The following is a 15,622-nucleotide window of genomic DNA, read 5'->3' as shown; positions in this document are numbered from 1 at the left end:
AATGCAAAGCTTGTACATAGTAAATAGATAAGTCACGAGTTTAGCAAGCTTTTAGGCGCTGTACAACACACGCACATACACACAAAGCACATGTAAGTATTTACGCTAAAAGTCACTCCGGAACCGGCTCAGAGCAACAAATTGGCACAATATATCATTTTAATAGCTAAACACTGCCGACAAACTTTACATGCAACAAAAACAACAACAACACGTTAAACAAGCTGTTGTTCGATTGGCGAAGGTCAACAAGAGTCCAGCGCCTGAGACAGTCCAACCGATTGCTACGTAATAGCCTTGCTGGTTGGGCCAAAAATATTGCTGTTGTTGTTGTTGGTATTTTATATAGTATTATTACTTTGTTTGAAGCTGCTTTGTAGTTTTAAGGTATATTGTTTACTGTTGCTTTCGTTACGTCTGCCATTGTCATGCGGGTCCAACCCTAATTGAGTTTATTGAAATTGCAAAAATAATAATTAATTCGCACACTCTCGTGGGTCCGCTACACAGGCTTGCAACGGCATTGCTCATATAGCGGATCAGCGAAGAAGAGGTGATGTGCTAGTAGCTAACAGCGAGAATAGTAAAAGTGTTGCTGTAAATGTCTGTGAACTTAACCTTAAATAAGTCACTTTATTTTTGGGCTTCGTTCCCCGAAAAATTGAGTTTTTTTAATTTCGATGAGATTCTTATTCTTCTTTACTGGCGTAGACACTGCTTACGCGGTTATAGACGAGTTAATAACAATACACCAATCGTTTCCTCTTTTCGCAATGTGGCGCCAATTGGAGATTGCAAGTGTAGCCAGGTCCTTCTCCACCTGGTCTTTCCAACAGAGTGGAGGTCTTCCCCTGTTTCTCCCGGCGGGTACCTCGTCGAATACTTTTAGAGCTGGCGTGTTTTCGTCCATTCGAACGACATGACCTAGCCTGCGTAGCCGCTGCCTCTTGATTCGCTGAACTTTGTTAGTGTCGTCGTATAACTCATACAGCTCATCGTTCCATCGAATGCAGAACCTTTCTCTCGAAAACTTGTAACATCTACTCATCAAATGTTGTCATCGTCCATGCCTCCGCACCATTTAGTGGAACGGGAGTAATTAGTGACTTATGGAGTTTGGTTTTAGTTCGTCGAGAGAGGACTTTACTTCTCAATTGCCTGCTCAGTTCGAAGTAGCACCTATTGGCAAGAGTTATTCTGCGTCGGATTTCGAGGCTGACATTGTTGATGTTGTTAATACTGGTTCCAAGATAGAGCAAATTATCTACAAGTTTTGACTGTCTGTAGGGACGTGGGAGCATAGTTGCGAGTACGATGACTATTTGTTTGATGACAGGAGATATTTCGACTTGCCCTCGTTCACTACCAGACCCATTAGCTTCGCTTTCTTATCCAGTTTGGGGAAAGCAGGCTCGCATGTTGAGGTCAATGATATCATCGGCGTACGCCAACAGCTGTACACTTTTGTAGAAGATTGTACCTGCTCCATTAAGCTTTGCAGCTCGAATTATTTTATCCAGCAGTAGATTGAAGAAGTCACATAAAAGGGAGTCGACTTGTCGATCGCCGTCGGATGTGGCTCTGTGTCTCTTCTGGCTATTCAACAAACTCAAAAGTCCAATGCGGAGACAACGTACTGATTGAAGAGTTAAAAACCGAATAGAATAAGGTCTTGTAGATTATACCGAAAAAAATACTCTGACTGCTTGGAGGACTGAAAAAATCGGCAAAAGTGTATTTTGTCGGAAGGGTATGAAATAAATTTGGAAGAATAAATACAGAATTTTCATTTTATAAAACGAATTTACCATACTTTTGAACACTGTTATACTAAGGCCTAGATCTAAAGACTTTTTTCATGCCAAATAAAGGATAAAGAGAAGAATTTCTTTTGAAATGCTTAAAGTGGGCAGAATTTGTGTTTTTACCGAGCCAACAGCAAGTGCCGACGTGAAGCAAATGTTCAAAAATATTCTTCTGACAATGAAGATTCTTGAATTTTGACGTAGCGTTGACAGCCAGCGGAAGTATATATACAATCGACTCGTATATATACTTATGCCGTTACCATAGATTTTCGCCACTTTCCAGTGCCCAATTCCAAAAAACCTTTTGTCTAGTTAACATTTCCATGCTTAATAATTCAGCTCCGAAACCATGAATTTCCAATTAGCTCCCGTCGGCATATATAAGTATATATACATATATGTATGTACTGATTTTAGCGAATTAACTGCGCAAAATTAGCTACCAAGCATGCTGCAGCAAGTACAAAAATGCATAGCAACAACAATAACCGCAAGATATCAAAAACTAACAGCATTAATGATAAATTGCACATCAGCACTCGGATGACGGCCGACGCTTGGGATTTAGCTATGTGCTGCAAAACAGAGGAAATACCACGGCTGAAGAGCTAGAAAAAAATATTGAATTATATATACTTATTATATACAGAAAGGTACAATTGATAATGGATTTGTTTATTTTTTATTTTTTACCAGAGTCTAGTTTACTTTCAGCAATTTGAGCTATCGTGCCTCGTTGAAAACGCAGCTAGACGGAAGTTTCTCTAGAGGAAATTTGTAAGAGCTTCAATGTTTTATTATATCAATAAAAAAGTTTAAAGCTCTTTGCTATTTCCGTCTACGTCGCAGAAGGTTGCAGCTCTCGGAAAATTATAATTTTTACCTATCATATAGACCATTTACAAAAATATAAAAATATTGCCCTCCGTAGCTGCAACTCATTCTGGCACCTCAAATCCTGCTTTACTATATATTTTTCTCTGTTAATGTGTTCATTTTAACTTAAAAATGCGATGCAAGTTTTTTTTTTGACCCACCCTAATGTGTATATAGGTTTGCCGCTTATATCCTACGCATCAGCATATAATGATTTTGTTGTTCATTATCTTCTTGTTGTTGACAAAACAGACACAACAGTCACCGCTGTGTATGAAATTGTATTAAATTATGTTTAATGAGTTTAAAATTGGTTTCCAGCCATTCATATACAAATCGGTTTAGTCAACATAACCTATAAAAATGTGAAAAGCATTCCAATAAGTTCGCATTAACTGCTGCTTTGGTACCAAATGGAGATGGATGTTATATATAGAAGATTTATGGGTGAATTGTTAGCATCAGCTTTTTCTACAACAAGCTGTATTAGTATTGTACCAAAGGTGTATCTAAATTATAGCATCAACAGTTCATTATTTTTACCTGAAATTCTTAATGAAGCAAGGAACTGGGCTCTCTCCGATAGAGTTGGAAATTTTTCGGTTTTTAATATTTGAATTAATCTGAGATCCATGTATCTTGTTATTTTTTTTTTTTGGAACAAAAAACATCACCGAAGTAACTGCCGTGTCGACAGTTCGTGGCTGTATAGAATAAATAAAAAAAACCATGTCATTTCGATTACGTAGATCCGACTGTCGTGGGAGCGGAAAACTTCTTCTTTCTTAATGGCTTCAATGATGAGTGACTTGTGGAATTTGGTCTTTGTTCGTCGAGGGAGAACTTTACTTTTCAATTGCCTGCTCAGTTCAAAGTAACACCTGTTGGCAAGAGTTATTCTGCGTTGGATTTCGAGGATGACATTGTTGTTAGTGTTAATACTGGTTCCAAGAAAGACGTAATTATCTACGACTTCGAAGTAATGATTGTCAACAGTGACATGGGAGCCAAGTCGTGAGTGCGACGATTGTTTGTTTGATGAAAGGAGATATTTCGTCTTGCGCTCTTTCACTAGGAGACCGATTTGCGACGCTTTCTTATCCAATCTGGAGAAAGCAGAACTAACGGTGCGAATGTTGAGACTAAAGAAATCAATATAATCGGCGTACGCCAGTATCTTATAAAAAATAGTGCCTTCTCGATTCAGCTCTACAGCTCGAATTATTTTCTCTAGCAGTAGATTGAAGAAGTCACCTTGTCTGAAACATTGTTTGGTATTGAACGACTCGGAGAGGTCCTTCTCGATCCTGATGGAGCTTTTTGGTATTGCTGAACATCAGTTTACACAGCCGTATTAGTTTTGCGGGGATACCAGATTCAGACATCGCGGCTTAAAGGCAGCTTCTTTTCGTGGTCAGTAGTTGATTTTCCAGGTCTAAATCCACACTGATAAGGTCCAATCAGTTTTTTCGCGGTGGACTTTAATCTTTCACACAATACGCTCGATAGGAGTCAATAGGACACGGTAGTTGTAACAGATTGTTGGGACTCCCTTTTTGTGTATTGGGCAGAGCACACTTATATTCCAATGGTCGGGCATGCTTTGTCCGACCATATTCTACAAAGAAGCTGATGCATGCTGATAGCTCGGCTGGCAATTCATTGGTGTCTGGCATTTTTTGTTATTCAGACTGGTAATTGCTATTCGAACTTCTCCAAGGTCGAGCAATGGAACATCAGCTCCATCGTCATCGATTGGGGTATCTGGTTCACCATCTCCTAGTGTTATGCTTTCAATGCCATTCAGCAGGCTGGAGAAATGTTCTCTCAATAATTTTGGTATTCTCTGGGTATCCGTCACTAGGTCACATCTAGGGGTTCTATAAGAGTGTGCTCCGGTCTTGAAACCTTCTGTTAGTCACCGCATCTTTTCGTAAAATTTTCGAGAGTTACCCTGGAAGGCCAACATGTCAAGCTCTTGCACTCACGCATTTCGGCCTCTATCCTTTTTTGTGTGCAAATGTGTCTCGCTTCCCTCATCAACTCTCAGTGTCGAAAACAGTCGAAACATACATAGGCTCATTATAACTGCTGCAGATGCGTTCAAAAGATTCTGATTACTAATTTCTGAAAGACTAAAGTAAGAACATTTTTGGGTCAATGCAGTTCTCAATTTGTCAGTTACTTTTAAGCAAAGGACAACACCCAGGAACTAGTGATGATGTTGGTGTTTAGTGACTAAATTTGAACTAATTGCTAACCAGAACATCTCTCTCAGGGGTATATGCAAGCAAAAGAGATATGTTTGTCGTGGTGATTCATTAAATGTGTATATATGTAAATTAGTAAATATTTCGAAGAGACCACAAACAAGAACGTGCACATTTTCGGTACGCAGAAAAGCAGATGAAACAGGATAATCGGCGAAACTGTCGCGTGATGGATCAACAGTGTCACAGCGTGCGCTCATTAAATAGTGATAAATTAGCTATAATTTATAAAAGTGCAATAGCATTAAAGCAAACGAGAAAAGCGAAAAAATCAAGCACGAGTAAATAAATGTCAATTAATGGCGGAAAAATATAATTTATCTCTATAAATACCATTAAAACATATTATATAAATATATATAAGGCACAATACATATATATTTATATGCCTTTGGTCAAGTATGTACGCATATATATTTAAATAACCACTTTACTAAATATTAATAGTGAAATCACGATCACTCTTTCACTTTATGAATTTTCATATGTGTAGATGTGTTTGTCTGAATATATGCACATATATGTGTATAGTATATACTTCCTGGCGTTATTTTCGCGTTAAATTTAATATGCTTTAGCTTAATGACATGCTCGGCACTTTGAAATGACACAGCGATTATTTGCGCTAATTTCAAAGCAATGCACTTAATAGACTGATTAGTTGGCCATTTCATAGAGCACTGTATAATCATTGTGCAATTTAATTAACCTTATAATTATGTGCACAGGTGGGATTTAGTGGCTGATAAAGTTAACACAAAGCATTTATAGATTTTGCATTGCAACCCTGTTTTAGACGCGTAACGAAAGTATATATAAGCAATTATAGGGGTTTTCAATAGGGACGCTATGAAAGTAGACTGTTAGGGACAGCAAACAACGGCATATTTTGCCTAATTTTTAGACATTTATCTTCAATAAGGTTTGCCATTTCATCATGGAAAGATATATGATCCAACAACTAGTCGAAATTATTAAAATTTGCTACCAAAATTCGGAGTCAGTGGTTTCAACTTTAAGAGCGCTACGTCCAATTTATGGTTGTCATAATCGTCCTGTGAGATCAACAATTGAGCGTCTAGTGGAAAAATTTTAATCCCCAGGTACAGTACACAATATTCCCGAGCCAGTGCGACAAAGAGCCGTACGTAGTTTCGAGAATATTGCTGCCGCTGCCGCATGAATTAAAGAAGACCCAAATCAGTCTCTCACACGTCTTTCTCAAGCGTTGGGCTGCGACGTCGTTGTGGCGAATTTTACGAAAAGATCTTGGTCTATATCCTTAAAAGATCAAATTGACGCAAGAACTGAAGTCGCTTGACCACCATAATCGTCGTATCTTCTTGAATTGGGCTGAGCAACAACTTAAAAATGATCCGGATTTTCATCGAAAAATCGTCTTCAGCGATTAGGCTCATTTCTGGCTGAATGGCTTCGTCAATAAGCAAAATATGCGCCATTAGTGAGGCAGCAATCCACAGGTACTCCATGAGATACCGAAAAAATTAATTATTATGGGCCGGCGGCATCATGTGCTCATTTATTTCTTTCGTAATGATCAAAACCGGCACACTACCGCTCAATGACAAGCGAATATTTTTGGCCCGAATTGGATGATATGGACTTGAAAAATATGTGGTTCCAACAGAACGGTTCATGCTTGAAAATCGTCGAAAATCGGGTTCAGCGAGCGTGCCCTAGTAGCCATGCAAAAGAAACCGCGTTCCACACATAATGGCATTGAATGTACTTTCACAGTAATAAAGTATTTCATTGATATTCCAAACCATTTTTATTTTATTAAAAAAAAATTGTAGCGCTCTTATTGAAAAATCCGTTATATGTGTAGTTGAACTTCCCAAATTCGAATCAAAATCAAAAAAAACAATCGAATTAGAGAGACTTTGAGTTAATGAAGGAAACTTCTATGAAATTTGACTTCTATTGCCAATTCAAGAGTTCTAACTTGATTTACTATAACTCGAACTCTTGAATTGGCAATTTCATACAAATTTTCTTTCCATAACTCAAAACACTCTAACTCGAATATGCTGATTCGAATTAGGTTGAACTTAACTGTATATATAATTGCTTGGATTCCGATTATCTGGTTGACGGTTTGCACCTAAAGATATTTCCCTAGCTTTGACTCTTTCAAGTAGCAAAAGTATAAAATGTTCGGTTGCACCTCAACTTAGCTCTTCCTTACTTGTTTAATGTTGTATTTTTCACAGACTTCAAGTTATCCTCTTCAACAGCTTACGAAACTATCTTTCTTTGGCTCAGTCCCTCTGCAAGAGGTTTCAGGTAAAACAAATATTACTAAATATTAAACACTTGTTTAAAAAAGATTTCTAATACTTTTAGACTTTCGATGGTCATTTCTAAAACCATTTTGGTATGGGTTTCTGAAACTCTATTACAAAGTCGAACTCATACCGAAAAGTATTACAGGGAATAAGTTATTGTATATAAACTCGATAGTATGTGATTACATTGGGATCCAGAAAAAGTTCGCTTTAAATCAGGGATTCTATTATATGATATGTATTGCATATACAGGTATGACCGTAGAAAAAACTCCGTCCCAAAGTAAAAGCTAAACGGTAGTTGAGATTGAAAAAAAACGCCGGTTGTTTAATATTATTGTTAAGGTATACCTTGGATTCATGTTTTCAAATAGGGATCACATCGCCTCAATAGCCCCTTGTAGTATATTTGAATTTATCAATTTGCTGGGCCTAAGTAAGTCGTTGTGACTTAGGAGGGGGTACAAAAGACCTTAGGTCGCGGTGCAATCCTCATTTACTTATCTAATCTAAGGTATGTCTGATACTAAAATCATATATATTACCAGTGTTGGCCTTTTACATTGATTTGCATGATTTCCAAGGTCAATCTTTCAATTTGACAATAGTCTATCAAAGTGGACTCAATAGATTAATATCCTCTTAGAAAAAATAAATTTAGTAATATAACAACCTTTTTTGAATATTTTTTACCTTCGCATCAGACCTTTTTTATAGATAAAACTCAAGTTGTTACCTATTTTTATAATTTATTGCGCTGTGCTCCCTTTCCGCACGAATAAGTTTCGAATTTCTGAGGATGCTATACTTGTATATGTGTACGTATATATATACCTTCATATACAATATACTATATATTGCGCACATGTAAATTCTACCTTTTGCCAGCAAAAGCAAATGCTCGATATGTTTATAGCGTTGTGGTACAGATAAGCAGTTCATAAATCAGTTGACCAGTTAAGCCGTTAGTTGAGCAGTCGTATGTTAAATATGCAATGTTGGCAATCCAAAGTACAATTTACATACATCCACACTTATAATCTAAACTACAACAATAACAACATCTAATTTGCATAATTTTATGCGACAAGAAGTTGTTGAAGTGAGAGAACACTCAGAATCGTTGCTGGATTTTGTGTGAATTCAATCCTTAGTGAAGAATATACAGCAATGTGAAAACATTTGTTTGTTTTAGAATTGAACTGCACTGAACCTCAGTCCAGATTCACAGTGATTCTTTCGTTTATAGTCCGATTTGTTTATTAAAACTTTAAACTTTGTTGTGGGACTGCACGCATGAATTTTTGAGCCAGCACAATCTTGATCGAGATCTTTAAAAACCCAATAATAGTGATAAACGCTGGAACTACAAATGTCAACATATTGAAAAAAAATTTGGTCAAATCTGATATATTCAGGGAGTACAGCGGTTAAATCTGAGGATTTTTCAATTTGTTCCATGCTTGACAAATAATTCCCACTGCGGCAATAAAAATAACGCAATATCGAAGAATGGTAACCCATACTATACTAGCTACAACGAAGACCAAAACATAGACCTTTTTCACTTAAACGGAAACAATCATAAAATAACAGCAAATCCGGTGTTCTATGTGTTCTATGTTTTATGTGCTTTTTTTTTTTTTTTGTTTTTTGGTTTTTTGTGTTTTCCTCTCAAGTCTTGAAACGATAGATGCATGAAATTCGCCATTAGGGTCGTATATACCTAATTTCAACTTTGGATTTCTGATATTTTTTTTCAGTTCAGAAAGTGGTCGCAATATGGAACAATCTTTCCAGCGCGCTAGGTACTAATAGAGAAATTGGCTAGGGAAGAATGGCTAAACGAAATCAGGAGCTCGATCCGTTAAAAAAGTATGGACCTCAGTATTTTTGCACAATCATTTTAAAATATTGAATTGACAGCGTTACATATATTTTTCTCACAAATATTCCGCTAACCACAACTAACCGTGATTGATAGCTTTTCATACTACGGAAATCGTTGACCACGCATTATTTTCTTGATGTGTACCGCGAATGACCCATCAATTCGACGTTTTGGCCGGTCAAAAAGGCGCTGGTTTGAGCCGATATGTAAGAGCTCGCATTGTCATGTTGCACAATGATTCGTCTTCTCTTGTTCGTTTTTCGAATTTCTGCGAAGACTTCAGGCAAACAAATGGTGGTGTACCACTCAGAATTGACCGTCCTACGTTGCTCAAGCGGAACAGTCGCCACATGACCAGTTTTGCCGAAGAAACAGGCGACCATTTGCTTCGAAGTGCTTCTTCCACGAACAACTTTCGTTGGATTTGGCTCGTCTTGGACCCACACGGTCGATTGCTGTTTTGTTTCGGGCTCATACGCATAGATACATGATTTGTCACCTGTGACGATCTTATAAACGTCTTTTGAAGCACCGCGATCGTATTTTTTCAGCATTTCTTTACACCAATCCACACGAGCTTTTTTTGAGCGATTGTCAAATTGTGCCGGATTAAACGAGAACAAACCTTTTTTTACGGCCAGATGTTCATGCAATATCGAATGTATGCTGGTGGGAGAAATGCATAGGCATGCCTCTATCTGAAGGTATGTTACATGACGGTCTTGCATTATCAGTTCACGTACGGCATCGATGTTTTCTGGCACAACGGCTGTTTTTGGACGACCTTCACGGAATTCGTCTTTGAGCGAGCGTCGGCCGCGATTGAATTCGGTGTACCAGTTTTTCACAGTGCTATAGGATGGTGCTTCATAGCCATATAAAGATTTTAGTTCATCGATGCACTCTTGTCGTGATAATCCACGTCGAAAGTTGTGAAAAATGATCGCTCGTAGAATTGTAACTTTTATGACCACAACTCTCTGAGATAGAAGCTTTGACGTGGCCACATTAAAACGACATAAATGAGTGCATAGTAGTTAAACAAAAAATGAAATTTATAAATCTAAACACAAAAAAAATGAAAACAGAAAAAAAGAAAGTTTATGGTCGGCCCCCATAGCAGGTACTAACATTTACTGAAGCGATCGAAATAAGAAAAGCCGAAAAATTGAATTAATGAATAAAAAGCAGAGCAATGACGGCTCAAGTGTGTCAGTTGGTTTATTGAAAAAAGAAAGCAATGAAAATTACAAAAACAAAAACTATATGAATGCAGCCAAAATAATGTGATAAAGACCATAGAAAGATTGAAGTTTGAAAACGAAAGCGTCAAAAATACTTTGAGCATAAGAAATGCAATAACAAAGACAATAAAAACAACAACTAAAGGCAGCAACTCTAAAGTAGATGTGTAGACAGACATATTATGCATTGCCACGAGCAACAGAAGTTAATGAAAAGTCTCTAAAAATCCGAAAAAATAACGCATTAAAATTATAAACGGATAATTTTGAACGAGAAAAAACTGAATTGATCGAGTGAATGCATTTTAATCTGCCTAAGTATGCAGACTACTGAGTTTGCCGTACGTGTAAGTCATTAATATTAAATTGAACAAGCGAGTGATTTGCGAAGTGCAGACAATAGCGATTAAGTGTTAATTAAATATCTATGAGCAAGCGAGAGGCTGATTGGTGAGCATAATGTGAATTTTGTTGGTTTTAATACGGCAAATGAGAAATATGCAGGCTATTATAGCACTATTGGGTCTAACATATAGCGTTTTTATTTTTTCAAAGTTTTAACGTTTATTTAAGAAAAACCTATAATCTGTTATTCAAAATATTTCCCATCTGAAGTTAAAACATTTTCTCATCTTTCTGGCAATTTCTTGATTCCATCCCAAACGAACTGCGCCGGTTTTCAATGAGGTGGTTCTACAGCGACAGCAACAAATGGTAGTTAGAAGGATTAGATTCTGGACTAAATGGCGGGTGAGACTAAACATCTCAAACGTTGTTTTTCGAATAGTTTTTGAGCGTTCATGCAACATGAGGCCGAGCCTTGTTATGATGGAAAATTATTGCCTAGCAAATTACGGATGTATTTTGGCGAGGTTTCACTCAAGGCGACTCCTTTTCGTGTGACTTCTTCAATCTACTTTTGGAAAAAACAATTCGAGCTGCAGAGCTGAATCAAGAAGGCACAATCTTTTATAAGAGTGTATAGCTGCTGACGTACGCCGCTGATATTAATATCATTGTCCTCCACATCCGCGCGGTTAGTTCTGCTTTCTTCAGACTGGATAAGGAAGCGAAACAAATGAGTCTGGTAGTGAACGAGGGTAAGACGAAATATCTCCTGTCATCAAGCAAACAGTCGTCGCTCCGACTTGGCTCCCACGTCACTGTTAACAGTCATTAGTTCGAAGTCGTAGCTAATTTCGTCTATCTTGGAAACAGTATTAACGCTAACAACAATGCCAGCGTCGAAACGCAGAACAACGCTTGCCGACAGGTGCTGGACTGAGTAGACAATTGAGAAGTATAGTCCTCTCTCGACGAACAAACACAAAACTATTCTGTAGAGGCATGGATGATGACAACATCTGATGAGTCAAAGTCTATGTTATGGTCCTTTTGTGCATTGGCAATGGCGAATATCGCATTCGATGGAACGATGAGCTGTATGAGATATACGATGACATTGACATAGTTCAGCGAATTTAGAGACACCGGCTACGCTGGCTATGTCTGTCGTCCGAATGGCCAAAAACGCTTCAGCTCTGAAAGCATTCGACTCAGTGCCCGCCGGGGGAAGCTGAGGAAAAGGAAGACTTACACTCCGTTAGAAAGACCAGGGAGAGAGGGACCACATGGAATTACCAATTGGAGCCAAACAAGAAAAAGGAAGAACGACTGGCGCGCTGTTGTAAACTCGGCTATAACCGCGTAAGCGATGTCTACGTCAATAAAGCCTCAAGCCACCAGCATTTGCTAAAATGACAAAAATAGTTTAACGTAATAGAAAATTTTTGAACTCAAATTAAATGCGAAACCTTTTATAGTTTATGGAAACAGTTAAGGGGTCTTCAGCATATCATTGACTTCTAAGCCATTATTAAGTGGATTAAAAGCAAAGCACTTCGCCAGATTAGAGTACATGAAGAATTATTAATATCGAGATTAGCTGATAGTTTTGTAGTGTGTCTTTTCGTTATAGGTAGTATAATCCCAAAATGAGAATTAAAGTGTCGAAAAATTTCGAAGATTCTGTCACCAAAGCTTATTAAGTTAACAGTGAAATTAACAAGCTATACAATTACAACAAAAAAAAAAACAATTATTTAAAAAAAGTACAACAACCACAACGAAATTGAATGTCATTCAAAAATTTATGAATTACAACAACAATAACAACATTGCATATTCGAAATGAAACGTGACCAACAAGAACCAAATAACTCTCTTAGCAACACTAACATTGTGGCAGCATTTAAATATCAATTAATTAGCAATAACAACAAAGCGCATATAAGCACGCCCAAGAAGATATAAATACACGCATACATATACATACATATATACATAGATACATATGTATGAACAGCAGTTTTTTTTTTATTATTTTCACCTTAAGATTCTTCAAGAAACAACCAAAATGGTATGCAAGACACACAACAACAGCAAGCACAACTACAAGACAGCAATGCAACGACAACAATTGCATTGCCGCTGCCTACTTATGGACTTACATATATGTATGTATCTACGTTTGTGTATTTTTATAGGTGACACATGTAAATGCGTGAGTGTGAGTGCCATAACCAACACAGAAACCCACACACATTGATACATGCAGTCAAATACTTCGCAACATGTTGGTGAAACATGTTGGCACACTCATCACGCAACATGTTGCCTGCCAACGAACGCTATGCGCATTCTTATTATTATTGTACACACGAGTTCGACAGCGGCATGGCGCCTGCCAGCCCCCACCGCCTCGCTGTTGGAGCCGCATCGCAGCTGGCCAGGTGAAGTAGTCGCGCTCGACGCAGCCGCTGCCATTGTCGCTGCCTCATGTCGTGTTGTGCCGTGCCGACTCGGCTGTTGCTTCCACAGACAGTTGACGTTGCTTTCAGTTTGTTTTTGACCGGTCGTCGTGACGCTTTGGATCCAGTTTTGACGTGCGGCTTTGGATACTTGGCATTGCATTTTCTTTTAGCGTAGCTTGTAGCTGCCTGTGTGACTGCAAGCAAGTGAAACAAGTTAAATAAATATACTCCGTTGTGCATAATGTCGTTTATTTATAAAGTAAATTGAGCAAACGGAAGTGTGTGGAAAAAATCAAACAAAAATTTCTGGCTCACATTTGGGCGAGCGATTTGTAATCGAATTGCCGCGTGTGTGTGTGCGTCATTTTCAGTGTAGTGAATGGAAGTAAGTGTGTATGTGTGCGAGTAGGTGCAAATTCGTCTGCAGTTGACAAGCGTGACCACGCGACAGTGGCGTTAAATGTGTGAGCAACACTCCAAACTGTTGCTATTTATAGTTGGAAGTGTTGAGAATTGTGGTTGAAAGTGCAGAAGATTTTGAAAAATTGTTACAAATATTATTTTCGGGTTCTTTTATGTATAACAGCGTAACATAACATAACCTAATCTATATTGTGGAAACAAAAAATTTAAAAAAATTTAATTTTACAAAATTTTGAATAACAAAAATTGTGAAATAAAAAAGTGTTAATTAAAAAAATTTCATATTTTTTTGAAAAAATTGTAAAAATATTATTTTCGAGTTATAGTAAGTGTTTGTATTTTAGCAGATTTTGAAAAACAAAAATTTTGCAATAATAAAAAGATCAAAAATTTTTTTTTTTTTTGAACTGAAAAAAGTGATAAATAAAAATGTTTAAGTACAACATATTTAGAAAAAATTGCACAAATGTTATTTTCGAGTATTAGTAAGTGAAAAGAATTTTTAAAATTTGCACAAATATTATTTTCGATTATTAGTTAGTGAAAGGAAATTTGAAAATTTGGATTTTAAAATATTTTGAAAAACAAAAATTATGAATTGTAAAAGGTGTTAATTAAAAAATTTTAAATTCACATTTTTTGAAAAAATTGTACAAATATTATTTTCGATTTATAGTAAGTGAAAACAAACACTTTTTAAATTTGCATTTTAGAAGATTTTGAAAAACAAAAATTTTGAAATAATAAAAATAAAAAAAAAAATTTTTTTGAACTAAAAAAGTGATAAATAAAAATATTTAAGAACGCTATATTTAAAAAAAATTGCAAAAATATTATTTTCGAGTTATAGTAAGTGAAAAGAATTTTTAAATTTTTTGTTTTGCAAGGCTTTGAAAAGTAAAATAAAAAAGTGTCAATTCAAAAATTTTAAAATTTAATTTTTTTTTAAAGAATTGTGCGAATATTATTTTCGAGTTATAGTAAGTGAAAAGAATTTTAAAAAATTGGATTTTAAAATATTTTAAAAACTAAAAATTTTAAAATAAAAAAGTGTCAATTCAAAAATTTTAAAATTTAATTTTTTTTTTTTAAAGAATTGTGCGAATATTATTTTCGAGTTGTAGTAAGTGAAAAGAATTTTAAAAATTTGGATTTTAAAATATTTTAAAAACTAAAAATTTTAAAATAAAAAAGTGTCAATTCAAAAATTTTAAAATTTAATATTTTTTGAAAGAATTGTGCGAATATTATTTTCGAGTTATAGTAAGTGAAAAGAGTTTTTAAATTTTGAATTTTATGAAATTTTGAAAAACAATAATTTTGAAATAAAAAATATGTTAAGTAAAAAATGTAAAAATTTATTTAAAAAAAATGTACAAATATTATTTTAGAGTTATAGTAAGTGAAAACAATTGTAAAATTTGGATTTTAAAAGATTTTGAAAAATAAAAATTTCGAAATAAAAAAGTGTTAATTAAAAAATTTTAAAATTTCCTATTTTTTGAAAAAAATGTGCAAATATTATTTTCGAGTTGCAGTAAGTGAAAAGATTATTTAATACTTGGGTTTTACAAGTTTTTGAAAAAAAATTTTTAATTTTCAATAAATATTTTTTCGTATTAGAAACTTGCTGAAAAACTACAATTCGCCGTAATAAGCAAAACCTTCATATATATGTACATACATGTATGTACATATGTATATACTCAATTATAATAAATAAAAATAATAAATTTTATGATTCAGCAAAATTGTAAACGCTGTTTTCTTGGTAAAAGTGCTTGAAAAATACAGAAAAAAAATAAAAAAGTTAACGCAAAAAGTGAAGAAGAAATATTAAAAAAATAACAATAAATTTATGCTTCAGCAAAAATTGTACGCTGTTTTCGGTTAGTATAAATAATTAATAAAAAGAATATTAAAAAATCAAAACGTCTGTAAAATTGTGCTTAAATACATACATATATGCGATATCAAAACTAAAATAT

The sequence above is a fragment of the Bactrocera tryoni genome, chromosome 1, assembly GCF_016617805.1.
Source record: "Bactrocera tryoni isolate S06 chromosome 1, CSIRO_BtryS06_freeze2, whole genome shotgun sequence".
NCBI classification, from domain to species: Eukaryota; Metazoa; Arthropoda; class Insecta; order Diptera; family Tephritidae; genus Bactrocera; species Bactrocera tryoni.
This window is presented reverse-complemented; position numbering follows the sequence as displayed.